General features: G+C 43.7%; 1 protein-coding gene across 3 annotated transcripts in view; it reads right to left on the reverse strand.

Annotated features, from left to right (window-relative positions):
- The window catches only part of GALNT13 (polypeptide N-acetylgalactosaminyltransferase 13), a 249949-nt gene that overhangs the window by 46388 nt on the left and 186331 nt on the right, over positions 1-17230 (reverse strand). The gene's annotated exons all lie outside the window — the stretch shown is intronic.

A 17230-nucleotide genomic window follows, 5' to 3' on the forward strand; every position in this document is an offset into this window, starting at 1 on the left:
ATACAGCCACAGGTTGCTCAGCCTTTCTCTCAGGTCTCATCCACTGTCTAGCCTATTTAAAACTGTCATCGTACAATCCAATGCATTTCATGAGTTCAATGAACTTATTTTACAATGATAGTTTTCTTCAGTACATAAAACTATCATTATAATTGCCAGTATTGTTTATCACTTTGAGGTTCAAATCATTTTTATCTAGCCCCTTTAGGATCCAATGTGCAGTAGCTCTTGAATAGTATACTCTCACCAAGCCCCTTCAGCCTCTCAATTAATTCTCCCCTCCTGACTAGTTAAGATTTATAAGAGGCCGATTCGTGGCAGTGGACATATTAATTTAGCAGTTCTTGTAACAGAAGACGTAGATAATCCAATATGATATCCAGAACTAAACAACATATATAAAAGAACTGCAACAAAACACTTCAGGAATTAAAAAGAAATAGCCAATTCTCTTTATCTGCTTAAAAAAATGCAAATAGATCAAATGGGTTTAATCTGTGCCAGAATCTTAAGGATACAGCCCAGGCCCCTTACCTTTTCTCCCCACAAATCACACAGTGATCAAAAATAATTATGCTCTGGATTGATATAGAACTGTGTGGTCAGAAAGGGGCAATATGTACCAAACTCGAATGTACTTCAAGTCTGCAGGATTGATGGGATCATAATCTGTAACACCAGTTCTTAACCTTTGTTACTCAGATGTTTTTGGACTGCAACTCCCAGAAGCCTCCACCATCAGCTCTGCTGGCTGGGGTTTCTGGGAGTTGCAGTTCAAAAACACCTGAGTAACAAAGGTTAAGAACCACTGATCTATAATACCCCCCCTCTTCAGAAAAGGTCATTCAGCTAATGCAAAGCATGTTACATTAGAAGCAGGGATGTGCAGAATTTTTGCCAAAATGTCTGAGATTGCTGTTTTGACACAAGCCTGCAGGATTCTCAAGCCCCCATGACAGATCTTAGAGAGAAAGCAAGGATGAGACAAGAAGTGCCTTTTTATTGACATCTGGACATGTTGGGCAAAACTTCTGTAGCATCTATACACAGGGCAAACACAAGATAACCTGAATACTCGTAAGGCTGTAACCAACACATGCAGTGCTTCAAAATACCATTCAATAGGGCAGGAAACATCATTTCAATACTTTACACATTCACAAAATATTTTTTTTTTTAAAAAAAAAAATCAGTCTCACCAATGCTCATATTTTCTGCAAGACAACCTTTACATCTTGCTCCCAGCTAATACTGCAGGAGCAACCGGAAGCTTTGGTGGAGCTAGGTCTAGCTAAAGGTCAAAGCCTTCTAATATAGGTCTTTCCCCCAGGGGTTTGAAAGGTGCCTGAAAGGTAGGTAGAACTCCCAGAACGGTGAATCACTGTACGTATTTTGGTCCAGAAAAACCAAAAATCACATCCCCAGAGACGGGATCCATACCTCCAATGCAGCCTGTGCTATTTCTAACATATCTCTTAAGAAACAAGCCTGACACAACTATCTGCCATGAACTTTTGGGAATCTTAATTTTCTGCACAATGCATGCCTGAGGAAGTGGATTTTGATCCATGAAAGCTAGCAGATTGCATGATTTTTTTTAGTAGTCTAATAAAAGTATCACCTATTCCTAAAGACCACATGGCTCTCTTAGATTTTGTTTCTGAGAACTATGAAGATACAAAGAAAGGCTGCCCCAACTGCACCAACAAGAAGACAATGTGGGCTCTTAACATCAGCCAAGCAGGACTGCAAACTGAAGGAAACACCTGCTTCTAACCGCTAGGTAATAATATTAATTAATAAATAGGCTTTAATTTGTTTCCAATTGGCTCTAACTAAATTTTCACCCCTGTTCCCAGATGGAGGACACCAGCTTCTCTCTCACTCATTGTGCTGCCCTATTCCCAAGTCAAATAGAAACCTGTAGTTTCAAAAAGTTGGCCATGTGGGAGGGGTATATCCATATTGCCTGGCTTTCTTTGTTTGAGGAGCTGAGGTGTGACATCCAGTCAATAGCTACCTGAGCTGCAAGCTGAAAACCACACCTCCGATGCAGCCTGTGCTTTTTTCTAACTTACACAGCCCTTGCTTTTTCTAATTGACTTCTAAAAAAAAATTAGGCAAGTATGAGTTTCCATCCTCTGCTGTAGGGTAAGGTATTCAAACAATTTCTCCTGCAGAAGGTAAGAGAGAGAGGAGCAGCTATCTGAATCTGAGAAGGCCAAATGGGAGACGCCCATCTGGGTTTGTTCTTTGGAGGCTGCAGCAGAATCAGCATTTGTTCTACTTGCTTTGTGAGACCACCTGCTCCCAAGAGGCTTGTGAATAAAATCAGTAGCGGCAAACTGGACTGAATTTGCTTTATTATCATAGTAATTCCGTACAACGAAGTGAAATGCCATCTCCAGTACACATAATAAAACACACAAGAACGTAGCATCTATAACATGAAAATACCTATTTAGAATCACTGAGATTGTTAATATGGTTCTTCTTTGGCATTGGAACAATAATAGAGGGATGGGAGAACAGACTGTGATAAATATCCATTGACGATCTTGGTGAAAACCCTAGCCAGCTGATCTTTGAGCACATGACCAGGAATGCCATCAGGTCCTGCAGCCTTTCTAGGAGCCCCAGCCCTCAGAACATTCCTTACCTCATGCTCCTCCAAAGTGAGACAGAAGTTGTTATGGACTAGTGGCTGTCACTTCAAAACAAGTGAAGAAATAATTCAATTCCTCAGCCAATGAAACTTCCCCCACAGGAGAAATGACGCTATTTGATTTATAATTAGTTATTTGCTGAACCCCCTGCCACACTTGCCTCACACTGTTTTTGTGAAACTGCTCTTCAATTTTCTTCTTATAATCTCTCTTAGCCTGCCGAATGCCTTTCTTCAGCCCGGCTTTCGCAGCACTATATCTTTCCCCATCACCAGACCTGAAGGTGTTGTTCCTTTCATGCAAAAGGCACAGGAACTTCCTTAGTCATCCAGGGCTTCTGATTGGGATAGATCGTATGTCTCTATCCACAGTAACAGTTTCTATGCAATATTTAATATAGCATAGAACAACTGCAGTGTACTCCCCTCCAGGTCCGGATTATAAAAACTGTCCCAATTTATTTTCTCAAAAGAGTCCTGAAGTTGCTGTGAGGCATCTTTAGGCCAAGATTTCACTGTCTTTATTATAGGTGAAATCTGTCTTCTAAGAGGAATGTACACTGGCACCAAAAACAGTGACATATGATCTGAATGTCCTAAGTGTGGTAATTGTATAGCCATATAGCCATGCTTAATGTTGGTATATTCTTTGTCCAGTGTATTCACTCATCTGATAACACATTTAACATGCTGGTAAAACATAGGTAACAGAGTCTTTAATTTGATATGATTGAAATCCCCTGCCATGATGAATACAGCGTCAGGATTCCTATTCTGCTGACTGTCCACCAGATTATACAAAAGTCCCAAAGATTCACTGGCATTAGCATCAGGTGTAATATAGACTGCAGTAATCAAGATCACATTAAACTCCTTTGGAAGATATATTGGTCTACATCTAACAGTCATATACTCCAACTCCTTAGAGCAATGGCTATCTACAACCTTTGTATTTGTGCACCAGCTTTTGTTCACCTAAAGACTTAAAGCCCCTCCTTTGCTTTCTCCGGTATCCCTGCTCCTGTCTGGTCGGTGAGCTATATAGCCCTCCAGCTCAACTACTGTGTCCGGGATAGAAGAGTGAAACCAGGTGTCTGTGATTAGCAAAACGCAGCAGTCATTAATAAGTTTGCTCTTTACAATCTGCAGCCTTAATTTATCCAATTTGTTTGCAAGAGGTCTAAAGTTGGTAAGAAAAATATTTCGAATTGCAGGCCTGTGTGGAGATTTACTCAACTTCACAAAAACACCAGCATGACAATCTCTCTTTCTCCTTCTGTCTCTCCGCCGCCTCCACCTCCTTTCTACTGGAATTGTAATCCAGGGTTCCCCCAGGGTCCTAGCTACTTCCTCCGATATGTTGTGAGAACAGATAAAATCCTCTGTAATAGCCTTTTCACATTTCGTTCCAAGTTGTAACAGAGCTTGCTGACTGTAGGATCCTTTCACCCCACCAAATGTGTTCATAACAAGCAAAAAAGACACACCCAAACTCATCCGTTCCTTCCACCAACCGAGAGAGCATTCAGCTGTAGCACCTTCCTGCGCAGCCATCTTGATGGTGAATGGTAAAAGGATGATGGTACAAGGATGATGTCCTTGTAATTACAATGCATTCTTTCAAAGAATATAAAAGTTTGTAGTTCTGCTGCCGCCAAACCCCCCCCCCCCCCGCTTCTAACATCTCAGGGAAGTCACCAATGCATTACCAGACACATCTAGATGTAGATCTAACACAGATGTCAGTGTGTCACAGTGACAGAGTGCTGGACTCAAGAGACCAGGGCTGAAAAATCTGCATGGTGATGTAAATTCACTGGGGGTGTTGGGCGTGGGTTACATACCCTGAAAAGCTTATTGTCATAGGTCCAAAGCAACTTGATGACTGATAGCAACATAGATATGTACGTATGTGGGGGCATCAGGAAATATTATCAGTATATTGCTCAACTTTTCACTATCAAAATGAACCATGAAGCTGATCAGGGTCTACTATCCACAGTCTTCAAAACTCTGAAGAGACTGACTGAATCGAAATGCTTTAAAGGGGCTGTAGATACTACCTAGAAAACATGACCCCATTTAAGCTTGAGTGGGATATACTAACTCAAATGTAATAGAACCTTACGTATGACCTCAAGACAGCCATTGATCTCCCCTTTTATCTTGTAATCACTTTGGTACAGAAACAAAACATTAATTAAGACACCCCCCCTTTTTTTGGCTAACACTTGATATTGCTTGACAAAACAGTGATTGTATGGAAACTGGCAAATCATCTGGGAGGTACTATCTCACACATCGCAGATGATGCAGGAAGATCAATGGGATTTAGAAGTGATTTTGCTAAGGTCAATGGGATACACAAGTAAATTAGCATACAAATGCAATGTTATGGTGAGAAAAAACATTAAACAAAATATTCATCAGTCCCATCTTTCAAAATTAAATTTTCTCCATAAATGCCACAGATCGCTCCACAAGCATTACAGGCATATATCAGAGGCATGCTATATTATATTGTAGACATCCTCTTTATTAACATTGAGCTGATTAAGAGTTTGGCTAGGATAAATTCATGGTCTATTATTTCAGATAGAGGAAGGTTGAAATGTAACTTTAAATACAAACTCTTGGGAGTCTCAGAGGCTTGGCAAGATCTGGTAACTTGAAGTCAGGTTGTTCACTGAATGTAGATAGCTGGTTCTCCAAGTAGTGTCCCAGCTAGAGCCTGTGAACGGCCATTAGACGGAATTTACTAAGTACAAAATGTAAAAACACTGAGATCCAATACAGCGAAAAATTCAGCATGAGTATTAATTAGTTGTCCAGAATTCGGACCAAAAATAAAACACATGAATTTTGAGAGAACACAAAAAACCAAACTGAAAACATGTCTGACTTCTGACAATTAAAAAACAAGCAGCTAGATAAACTAGATAAACAGTTTCAGTTCACAGCTAGTTCACACCAACCTGATTGGCTCTCTCACAAAAAGGAGAAACTAGTTCAGGAGTCTAAACGTTCTGAATGATTACTTATACACATAGCAGCCAGTAGGTGGAACTCTTTTCCCACAAAAAGCCAAGTTCCATAAATCTAGACATCAAATAATCTTTAGATGAATGTTGATGGAGGAGAAATGAGTTTCTAGAAAGGAGTATCATGTTCTCTTCTTACCCATACGATAGAATCCACAGAAATCAATATGCTAAATTGTGAAGATTCTTGAGACTAAGGTTGTGTATCCTTTTTATAGCGGAAAGATATATATGACCATTTAGTGATTTTTTAAGATTCAACCATTTATGCTTGCTATCTTTGTTCATTTTGTTCTCGCATTTAAGAATAAAAAATTCCAGACATTATCTCCTTGGTAAGCAGGATCTTGAGAGCTCTGTGCTTTTTTCATACTTTGTGACTTTGTTTCATAACAAATTGAGGTACTTTCTGCGCAAAAAAAGTATTACTTTTGCATAAAACATTTTGTGTAAAAATCCTTTTTTGTGTTGTTGAGACAGTCGATAGTTCTCACAGTGATGAACTTTTTTTAACAAGAAAATCTGTATTAATTTCATACTTTGCAAATACAATTAATAATAACAATAATACTTTAACAGCCACGTCACATTTTGGCAAATAGTATAAGTAAACAGTGGAAATGCACCTATCTTGATCATCTACCTTTCATACTTATAGTGTAACATGCAAAGTTGGAGACTAACTGTCTTTTCTGTTGGAATCCGTCAGCACCCAATCCTAAGGGCCCAAGGTCTTTTTGCTGCTTGAGGCAGAGAAGCAAATGTTATCTTGCAGCCACCCAATTCAAGGTGCACAGTACTCAAAGCAAGACAGACTATTTTGGCACATGAGGCACGAAATCGCATAAGCATCTCACCCAATCATTGGCAGTAAGAACACCACTATAATATGCCGATTAAATGGTTAACAATTTGCTGTCCTTCGCTCTGTTGTACAGAGTACAGCACATTCAACTCACAGGGTTTTTCAAGTACGTACCTTGGTATGCTAAATTCATTTAGACATGACTAAAAATTATTGGACGTATATAGATTAGGACAAGCATACTGTGGCCTGCAGGTCAAATGCAGCCCCAGAGTGCCAGTTCCCCCTCTACTTCCATTTTGTTAAAAAAAGTTTCTCAAAACACTCCCTCAAACTCTCTGATGGACACCATAGGGGGCAGTTTTGCCAAGTTTTCCCTGAGTTGTTTGAGGCCCAATGAAGTTTTAAAAGCAACTTCTGGTCACTTCTAGGTTTTTGAAGGTGGGGTAAGAGGAGGGGGGAGAAGCATCCTAAGTATAAAATAACCTGGAGGTACACTACTAGATGAAATTGCCCCATCACCTTAAGAGAGTGTCAAGGGAATTTTCTTAGTTGAAAAATTGTTTATGGGGAGGGATAGACTGGAGGCGGAGGGCATGCACAACCCATGAAGTTTGGGTATATGCAGCCCCACAACATCTGGATGTCACCCAGTCTGGATATGAAAACTTAATAAACCAGTTAGTGTCGGAATCATAATGTTTGCAATCCTGCAAAATATTTGGGAGATGGCCTTTTTCATTTAATACAACAGGGATACACTGCTGCATTCTTTTAAAGGACATCCCATTATAAAGAAAGCCTTCCTAACGAATATTAGAGTGGATTGCTTAATTGCAACAAATTATCTTGGGAGTGCAGTGGAGTAAGTCCAGCTAAACACAGAAGGGAAGGAAGATTCATAGTTGATATGAGTATCATAAATGACCCAAGTCTGGTTGGTACTCCTCATCAGGAACTTTACTTTGTAATAAATAAATACTCTTCTGCATTCTTCTTGTAAGTACACTCAGCCAATTGTTCTATGCTAGCTATTTGTGTGTATACTTTGTGCCAAGTCAGTTTGCACACATTATCAAATAATTTGGTGGGGGAAAGAAAGCACTCCTTATCTTGTTCTGCCTTGGGGAGTAGTATTCTAGGCACTCAATAAAGGTGCCTCATGAAGTCAAGACAGTGAAACCAAGAATAATGAAGATTTCAGCTATTATTCTTTACATCCCTATTCCAAAAACACGGAGCCAATACTAGATCATGCCTGTCACTTCCACAGCTGCTGCTTAGCTCCACAACATTGTTCATTATTATCACATGCCAACTACTGCACTGGGTTCCCTCACTGCTTATCTTTTCCTAGCTTAGAAGCCAATATATGAAGTCTCTGCAAAGAAAAGAAATACAACCTGTTATAATAACTACTACAAAACCATTTCTCACTTACAAGATGACACACTGGCATTCTGACTTGTAAATTATAAAGGCCTTCAGAAGGAAGTAGAAGCATGCATTCCTCTTGATTATTAATGGCCCAAGCTATTCCTCACAAAGTAAAACACGCAGTTCTGTAAGTTTTGGTGGTTAATCAAAAGAGGCACACCAAATACAATTCTTAGCATGAAGCTCAGTCTGCAATTCAAGAATGCATTTTGGAACAGTATAGTTTACCCCAGTATTTATAATCATTTCAGCCACTGTATTAAAATTGAACAGCAGGAATCAAAACTGTTAAAATGATTACAGGTTTTTGTACGATCGCAATCTACCCTAGAGAGGAAAAACTTAATTAAAAAAAAAATCTGATTTTTTTAAAGTCAGAAAAAAAGGCTCTCAATTTGAACACCTTGCAGGCTACTAAAATGACATCCTGTGGTTTGTAAGAATGACATCTTGTTTCTGCTTCACGGCATGTATTTTTATTCTGTGACGTGCTAATCTCCAATTAACTACCTTCTCAGTGTGATTTTACCCCCAAATTGAAAAAAAAAATCTTGCCATCAATATCAGAGAACTTTAATAGCTTTAGTTTAAAGAAAGGGGCTGGTGATGACTACAGCTTAACTTCTCGAAAATTTAAATTTAGGAAATCTCTTTCTAAGATCTTATTGGACAGTAAAGATAATTCAGTCCTTTCTGTTGCCCAGCCCATGAGACTTTTGTGTTTCTACAACTAAGAATCTAGCTGGTGGTTTCCTATTCCTGTGAGAAGTAAAAGCAAGAGAGAGGGAATCGGAACTGAGTGACAGAGGGATCCAGGAATTTTAGAAGAAGCTTAATGCTGCAAGCAAAATGGGAACACTTTACCTACATTATATTACTTAGTTATGTGCCATCAAGTTGGAATTGGTTTATAGTGACCCTAATAGGGCTTTCAAGGTGAGATAGGGAAGGAGTGCCTTTACCAGTTCCACTCCCCCAGTAGAGTTTCTATGGCCAAGTGGAGCTTCATACCCTGTTCTTCAGAGTCCTAGTCCGTCACTCCATCCACTACAACATAATGGGCCACACCCTACATCGTGTTATGTTATGTGACTCACAGATTATCAAACCACCACAGGGTTTTCACATTGTTTTACTGTTTTATGTAAAGTTAGGGCTGTGCGCAGGTCTCTTGATTCAGTTTGAGGATCAATTCAGCATTTTGATAATGTTCCCTATTTGGGATGTAGCCATTCCGAAACCATCCCAAATGATCTGTGCTCTGGATTTTGGAAATTCGGATTGCCAACCTTCCATTGATTTGCAATGAAAAACCAAAACAGCTGCAACAGTTTTGGTTTTGTACCAATTTACAAGAAATTTGGAGAACCAATGGACCCTAAAGAATAATTTTATAAAGCTAATTTCACAGGTTTATATAACTTTCCATTTTGTTTAAAAATAAAATACACTTCTTAAAATGCATGAATACTCAGCTAAGTCTTCTGTCTTGCCATTTCAAGTGGTTTTAACCTCGTTGTGCAGTGGTAAAACTGCAGTACGCCTCTGCTCATGAACTGAGTTTGATCCTGATGGGTTCAAGTAGCTGGCTCCAGGTTGACTCAGGGAAGATGTATTTTTATCAATGCACAGCAATTCAGTTACTTTGCTATTTATTAATTATTTATTAACTTGGTTTGTATGCAGAAGGTGATACACAGCAGGACCATCAAGTGTCATATGCTATCATGCAGCATCAGTAACAAGGCTTCATAGCTGTGATGTACTCTTAAGATTTCTTTTCTTTTTTTTAAGGCATCAGCACATAGCCACAAAAAAGGGAACAGTAGTGCCTCGACTAATGAACATCTTGACCATTTTGAGTTATGACCAGCTTTGGTGGCAAAATTTTGCTTTGACCTGGGGCCAGAGCTTCCAATTACGAACAGAAAAAGGTAGGGAAAAAGGCGGGGAATTCAAATTGCTAACCGTTGGTAGGTGAAGAGGCTGCTTCTTTGTAGCTCTTTTGCCCCAGCAGTTAGAGTGAGTGTGATCAGAGGAGGCTTGGCACTTCCTGGTACGGTAAGGTGATGTTTTCTGCTTTTTTAAAACTGTTGTAGGTGAGTTTTGCAGTGTGGTTTTGGGCTGGATGGTGGGATTATGTCTTGCAGGGTTTTTTGCTTTTTGGTCCCCCCCCCATTTCCAATGGGTCTTGCGTTGTTTGTTTGATTTTTGCTTTGCTTTTTTCTATTTCTGAAGGTTCTTGCATGGTTTATTTGCTTTCTGCTTTGCTTTTTTTGCATTTCTGATGGGTCTTGCATAGTTTGTTTGCTTTCTGTTTTGTTTTTTTGGCATATCCGATGGGTCTTGCATGGGTTGTTTGCTTTCTGCTTTGCTTTTTTTGCAATTTCCAATGGGTCCTGCATGGTTTGTTTGCTTTTCTTTTCCCCCTTCCTTCAGCCAGAACAGATTAATCGCGTTTCCGATGGGTCTTGCAGTGCTTGTTTTGGTTTTTTTGTGATTTTTTTCTTCAGCCAGAATGGATTAATTGCATTTCAATGCATTCTTATGGGAAATGGTGTTTCGACTTATGACCATTGAGTTACAACCGGAGTTCCGGAACCAATTAAGTTCGTAAGTCGAGGCACCACTGTACAGAAAGGCTCATTAATGAATGGATGCCTGGAACACATAGGTCTTTAATGACCTCTTGAAAGCCATTCCCTGTTAAAAAGAATATAATGGCAGTTAGACTTCAGACTGTTGCATTGGCAAGCTGTTAATTTGCTTTCATCAACAGCCTTCTAAAGCCAGCCACAGCTAGCAGATGTAGAACTAAGAAGATATTATGAGAAACTCATTTGTAGTTTATGGCAATATTCAGTGAGTCATTTGACTTGTATGCCTTTAACTTCTCTCCTTGTTGGATGCATTTATTTATATTCCCTGCAAAGAACAAATAAAATTTATAGAAATGTAAATGTGTATGACTATGTTAGATACAGAACATTGCTTTAATTATTTTCATTTTCTTTCTGCTGGCATTTGTATCATGATTTCATTGCGAGGAGTGATCTGGTCCACCGCTGCCACCCGGGCAGTCGACACGATTGCGCCCAAACGCCCTCTCCGGCGCAGAACTCGTCCAGCGCCCTGGTTCAACCTGGAGCTCCGGGCGATGAAGCGAATTAGGAGAAGGCTAGAGCGTAGATGGAGGAAGAACCCGACGGACAACAACTGGATAGCTGTCAAGGTCGCAACTAACCTTTACCTGAATAAGGTGAAGGCTGCATGTAGATCATTCTTCGCTAAACGGATAAGCAAAGCGTCCAACCAGCAGGCGGAGCTTTTCCGTATAGTGCGCGACCTATCCGGAGTTGGTCCGGGTGATGGGCCTCCCCCTAGTTTTTCACCTGACCAATTTGCGGCATTTTTTAAATCTAAAGTGGAGGCCATCCGCCGGGAGCTCTCTCCTTTTTTAAATGCAGTGAATCGAGCTGAGATGTCCAGCGCTCCGTCTTGCCCGGTTATTCTCGACTCTTTCCAGCCAGTAACGCCTGATTCTGTGGCCAGGGTGCTTGACCGCTGTCGGGCCACCACCTCCTCCTTGGACCCTTGCCCGGCCTGGCTAATCAAAGCAGCCAGGCCGAAAACAACTGAATGGGCCACAGCAATAATAAATGGGTCTTTCATGGAGGGCAGGTTCCCGCCTGCCCTCAAGGAGACACTCATTAGGCCCATACGAAAGAAACCTAGTTTGGCGGCGGACGAAATTGGCAACTATAGGCCCGTCGCCAATATTTCTTTCATGAGCAAAGTGGTGGAGAGGGTGGTGGCAGACCAGTTTCAGGCACTCCTGGATGAAACAGATGGCCTGGATCCATTTCAGTCGGGCTTCAGGCCACGTCACGGTACAGAGACGGCATTGGTCGCCCTGTATGATGACCTGCTGAGGGAGGCCGACAGGGGCAAAACGTCTCTGCTGGTCCTCCTCGATATTTCGGCGGCCTTTGATACCGTCGACCACGGTATCCTCCTGGGGAGGCTCTCCGAGTTGGGAATCGGTGGCCTGGTGTTAGCCTGGCTCCGTTCCTTCTTGGAGGACCGCCCCCAAAGAGTTCAGCTTGGGGAGAGTGTCTCGGCCCCGTGGAACTCCAACTGTGGGGTTCCACAGGGGTCAATTATCTCCCCAATGCTATTTAACATCTATATGAGGCCGCTAGCGGGGGTCATCAGGGGGTGTGGAGCGCTGTGTCATCAGTGTGCTGATGACACCCAGCTCTACATCTCCTTTTTACCAACTGCAGGTGATGCCGTCCTGTCCCTTCAGCGCTGCCTGGGGACTGTACTGGAATGGATGCAGGAAAATGGCCTGCGGCTGAACCCGGACAAGACGGAAGTCCTGAGGGTGGGCCCCCCCGTGGTTGGTGGCTTGGTTGGCTCTCTCTCGTTTGGGGGGGCCACCCTGGCTCTGGTGAGTGGGGTCCGCAGCTTGGGCATACATTTGGACCCGACGCTCACCATGGAAACACAGGTGGTGTCGGTTGTCCGCTCCGCCTTTTTCCGCCTTTGGCGGATTGCCCGGCTGCGGCCCTATCTCGACTCGGGGGCGCTCACCACCTTACTACACGCGCTCGTAATCTCAAGATTAGATCACTGCAACGCGCTCTACGTGGGGCTACCTTTGAGGCTGATACAGAAACTCCAGATGGTGCAGAATGCAGCAGCCAGACTCCTTACTGGAGGGAGAAAATTCCATCACATTTCTCCTATCCTGGCTAGACTGCATTGGCTGCCCATTCGTTTCCGTATTGACTTCAAAGTTTTAATGCTCACTTATAAGGCCCTAAACGGTTTGGGACCTCGATACTTGGCGGAACGCCTTCACCCACCAAGTTCTACCCGGACCACCCGCGCGACCCAGGAGGTGAGGCTGAGGAGCCTGACGCCAAGGGAGGCCCGGAGGGAGAAGACACGAAACCGGGCCTTCTCGGCGGTGGCTCCTCGCCTTTGGAACAATCTCCCTCCTGAGATTCGGGCGGCCCCTACGCTGGGTACATTCAAAACTCAACTAAAAACATGGCTCTATGTCAAGGCCTTCCCTCCTGCCAGCACCTAATCTAACTTAATTTATTTTTCTCTTCTTTATCTATTTATTATTTGCGATTATGATTTTTGTCATTTTCTGTTAATTGATTTTTAATTTATTTTATTATAATTGTATATATGTTCCTGTTAGCTGCTCAGAGTGGTATAGATTTACCAGATGAGCAGGATATAAATCAAATAAAATAAATAAATAAATAAATAAATAAATCTGGCTCTAAAGCAGTGTTTCCCTACCTGGAGTATGGGAATGGACATTCAGAGGTATGCAATAATAATAATAATAAAAATCAGGAAGAGGCACATGTATCAACAGTGTAAGTCACTTATTTATACCCTAAGCCAGACCTGGGCAAAGTGCGGCCCGCGAGCCACTCCTGTCCGGCCTGCCAGTCATCGCTCCTGAGCCAGAGCTCTGGCTCCGGTCACCCAGCACGGCAGAAACCCTGGCGCTGGGTGAGAGGTGCTGCAACTGCCCACGCTGTCCTTTGTGTGGTGTGGCCTGCCCATGGGGAGTGGACCAGAAGTGTGGGATGGATGGCACCACCGCCTTCGGCACCACCGCCACGGCCGATGCTGCCTGCCCACTCACGGCTTGGCCGGATGAGAGAGCGTGGGCACCCGAGTGCCGGCAGGTGCGTCCTCTCGGCCTCCCCTCTGGCCATGATGCGCGGGCTCTCCGAAGGCCGGAGGGGCATCTGCTGAAGGGGGGAGGCTGTCATAGGGGGCGGGCGGGTGCTGGTGGGCACCCTGAGCCTGTCACTCAGTCTCTGCTCCTTGGCGCTGCTCGTCACGGCCATCTTCACCGACCACCGGGAGAGCTGTGAGGAGCGCGCCAGCAGTGCCCACTCGCCCGAGCAGTGCTGCCTTCTCCTGCTGCCGATGACCCACTTGCCCTTGCGAGGCACCCGGCCATGGTGGCTCCCTTGCAGTGGTGGCAACAGCATCAGTGTGGTGCCCGCCGCGCCAGCCGCCCCCCGCAGGGACCTGCTGATGCTGGAGGACAGACAAGCCCTCTTCAGGCTCAGGCTCCTCCAGTCCCCGTGCGGGTGGTCCACTCTTCGTCACTTACGCCAGCCTCTGAAGGCAATGTTACTTGCTGGGTGTTGACAGCCAGCAAGTAACATTTCCACCTCGACAACCTGGTGGAAAGAGGTAAGGGGGGAGGCGGTGGGTCACCGGCAGATGGGGGTCTTCTCCGTGCTTCCCACCACTATCCGGTGGACTTCCTTCTGCGCCCACACCTGCCCAGGAAGTGCCCTCTACCATACAGTTCTCCCCGCTCTTATTCTCAGGATCTCCACACAGACACCCACCATAATTTCTCCAGTGCATGATTACAGCACTCTCTCCTTCCCATCCTTCCTCCCTTCTCTTTTTCTTTCTTTCCTTCCTTCCCTCCCCTTTTCCTTCCTTCTCTTTTTCTTTCTTTCCTGACTTCCTTCTTTCATTCTGTCTCTCTCCTTCCTTCCTTCTCTTTTTCTTTCTTTCCTGCCTTACTTCTTTTATTCTCTTTCCTTCCTTCCTTTTCTTATTCTTTCTTTCTTGCCTTCCTCCTTTCATTCTGTCTCTCCTTCCTTCCTTTTCTTTTTTTTCTTGCCTTCTTCCTTCCTTCCTTCCTTCCTTCCTTCCTTCCTTCCTTCCTTCCTTCCTTCCTTCCTTCCTTCCTTCCTTCCCTCCCTCCCTCCCTCCCTCCCTCCCTCCCTCCTTCCCTCCCTTATTCTTTCTTTCTTGCCTTCCTCCTTTCATTCTGTCTCTCCTTCCTTCCTTTTCTTTTTCTTTTTTTCCTTCCTTCCTTCCTTCCTTCCTTCCTTCCTTCCCTCCCTCCCTCCCTCCCTCCCTCCCTCCCTCCCTCCCTTATTCTTTCTTTCTTGCCTTCCTCCTTTCATTCTGTCTCTCCTTCCTTCCTTTTCTTTTCCTTCCTTCCTTCCTTCCTTCCTTCCTCCCTCCCTCCCTCCCTCCCTCCCTCCCTCCCTTATTCTTTCTTTCTTGCCTTCCTCCTTTCATTCTGTCTCTCCTTCCTTCCTTTTCTTTTTCTTTTTTTCTTGCCTTCTTCCTTCCTTCCTTCCTTCCTTCCTTCCTTCCTTCCTTCCTTCCTTCCTTCCTTCCTTCCTTCCTTCCTTCCTCCCTCCCTCCCTCCCTCCCTCCCTCCCTCCCTCCCTTATTCTTTCTTTCTTGCCTTCCTTCTTTCATTCTGTCTCTCTCTCGCCCCTTCCTTCCTTCCTGGTCCACACCCCACTTCTCCTTTCAAGTTACAGCCATACAACTCTACCTGCCTCCCACCATCAGAGCAGTGACTTCTCCATGCCCTGCTTTGTGTGCTCCCAGTTTGGGTTCTCTTTGAAGGTTTCTGTTCATAAAGGAATACTCATTTGACTTACATCACCAGGGTCACCCCTTTTTTTACCTGAGTAAAGTTGGTTCGGCCGCCGAACACAGTTCAGATTTTTCATGCGGCCCCCACCCCTGCCCTAAGCTGTGAGAAACCCCTTTTTATTCCATCTCTCCTCATCAATGTACCCTCTAACTTTCAGTTCCACAGGGCAGGACTCCACCTCTCTCTCTCTCTATCTTGTGACTTTGCTCCTGCACGCACGCATGATTCTGCTTCCCCCCCCCCCCCCCGTCTGCAGGGTTCCATTGCAACCAGAACCTAACACGATCACTGCACCAAGGAGGAAGACAACTGTGCAGAGGGAGGCTGAGGTGAGAGCATGTCCAGCTAAGAGGGAACTTTGTTCCCCCTCCACCCCGTGACAGCCCAGCCAATCAGCTTTTGCTCCAAAGCCGTGTCTGCTTTTGTTCTGCCACTAACCTTGCACTACCTGCTCCTTTCCTATCGATGATAGTTTGTAAAGGACAAAATTGCGTACAGATTTTAATCCCTTCACTGTCACACTACCAGAGGCAATGAGGAAGTGGCCTCAAGATGTGAAGGCAGAGTCCCCCCAGGCTCCCCCCAGCAATATGAAGGGTACAATTTATGCAAATGAGACTGCTGAGGAGTATGCACGTGAAAAAAGTTTGAGAACCATCGTTCTAGAGGAATACAATGATTCAGTCCATTCCTAAATGCTATTCTGATGTTCAACAGAAAGGTCAACCTGTGAAAAGGGAACAGGCTAGACCTCCCCACCATCACCTTGCGTTTAAGCTGTCACGTATGGAGAGCTAAATCTGAAGAGGAGAGGAGTCTCTATAGAGCACACAATTGGAAACTCTGCTTTTTCAGGGTTTTTTTTTTAATTGAGCGGAGAGCATGGGGCTTCCAGATTAAAACGACCCTATTTTTTGAACTCCAGAAAAAAGATCTAGATTTGGTTGAAGCAAGCGTCTCACCTGGAGCTTTCCATGGTGCTGTAATAAGCACCTTGACTTACCAATCATGTTGTGCCTGCTTCTTCTCAAGGCCAGGAGAGAACAATGACCATTACCAGTAGCAATGAAAGGATTAGTTTATCACTCATAAATGTTGTAAAGGTGATCTTTACTCACATACAACCTGCATAATACATATGCATTTTATATATTAGTATATCTTGTATTAATGGATTTGGAAATGAAATAGGCTGCAGTCCATCAATGCTTTTGCCATATAAATCATTTTAGTCTCTAACATGCCACAAGGCTCTTTCTTGTTTTGCAGCAATAGATTACAGTGCCTAACTTCCTGAAATACATTTAGTGATACTCCTCCTTAGCCATTATTTTAAAAGCTACCAGGTAATTTGACGTCTGTGTTGGCTTGGGCATGTCGTGAGAAAGGCTGATGGTTGGATTCCAAAAGATCTCCTGTATGGAGAATTAGTGCAGGGAAATTACCCCAGAGGGAGACATAGTTGCGATACAAGGATATTTGGAAGCGGGATCTGAAGGCCTTGGGAATGGACCTCAACAGATGGGAAACCTTGACATCTGAGCATTCAGCCTGGAGGCAGGCAGTGCATCATGGGCTCTCCCAATTTTGAAGAAATCCTTGTCCAGCAGGCTGAGGCAAAGAGGCAGTCCCGAAACCAGCAAAATCAGGGAGCTGGACAGAGGACAGAATTGTCACTCTCGAATTGGCCTTCTCAGCCATACTAGATGCTGTTCCAAGTCCTCCATACAGAGCACATTATCATAGTCTCTCAAAACTGAAGGATGCCTAATCAATCACGGTAATCTGAGGGTACCTTCATATTGCCATCAACTATCAGT

This window comes from Pogona vitticeps, chromosome 1, assembly GCF_051106095.1.
Source record: "Pogona vitticeps strain Pit_001003342236 chromosome 1, PviZW2.1, whole genome shotgun sequence".
NCBI classification, from domain to species: Eukaryota; Metazoa; Chordata; class Lepidosauria; order Squamata; family Agamidae; genus Pogona; species Pogona vitticeps.